Source organism: Myotis davidii, unplaced genomic scaffold, assembly GCF_000327345.1.
Source record: "Myotis davidii unplaced genomic scaffold, ASM32734v1 scaffold2863, whole genome shotgun sequence".
Taxonomy (NCBI): domain Eukaryota; kingdom Metazoa; phylum Chordata; class Mammalia; order Chiroptera; family Vespertilionidae; genus Myotis; species Myotis davidii.
The window spans coordinates 236,455-237,089 of NW_006294115.1; the positions used below are offsets into that span (position 1 = coordinate 236,455).

The following is a 635-nucleotide window of genomic DNA, read 5'->3' on the forward strand; positions in this document are numbered from 1 at the left end:
GAGGGGGCGGCCGCCCCAGGCCAGCCCCCCTGCTGTGCCTGCCGGAGGGGGGTCCTGGAGGGGGAGAGAGAGGGCTCCCCCCTCCGGGAAGCGTGGGGTCAGGGACCAGCTGCTCCAATCTTCTCCGCTGGCTTTCCCGGGACCCTGCGCGGGGTACTTAGGGTCCCTCATGGAGTTCAGTGTAGATGGTTTGGGGCAAGTAACTGAATCTCTGGGACTCAGTTTCCTCACCTGTAAAATGGGGCAGCAGTAACCCCAGCTCATAGGGAGGCGGGACAGAGAACGAGTCGGGGGAGGGCCATGCCTGGCGCAGAGCCGCCCTCCAGCAAGGGTTTGCATTCTCGTCAGCGTGGGGCTTGTCACTGCGATCCACTGCTTTGGGGTCTAGCGCAGGAACCTGCCGGGGAGGCACGCTGTGGACTTTGGGATTCCGAGAACCCTGAGCTGTGGTCAGGGCGGTCGGGGCCTGGGCGGGGGAGGCATTCGGGGTTGGCTCCCTTTGGATGAGACTGTTCCCAAGGGCAGAGTGGCCCGTGGACGCCTTGCGAGACCTCGCCCCGCCCTGTCCCTGGTTGGCCGTGCCACCTGGGAGTCGTCTCTGGCCCATGCTTGTCAGCTCCGGGTCCCTGACACGC

General features: G+C 65.8%; 1 protein-coding gene across 1 annotated transcript in view; it reads left to right on the plus strand.

Annotated features, from left to right (window-relative positions):
• TMEM132A (transmembrane protein 132A) overlaps nucleotides 1–635 on the plus strand; it is a gene marked incomplete at both ends in the record, with an annotated part of 8,254 nt that overhangs the window by 744 nt on the left and 6,875 nt on the right. The window lies entirely within an intron of this gene.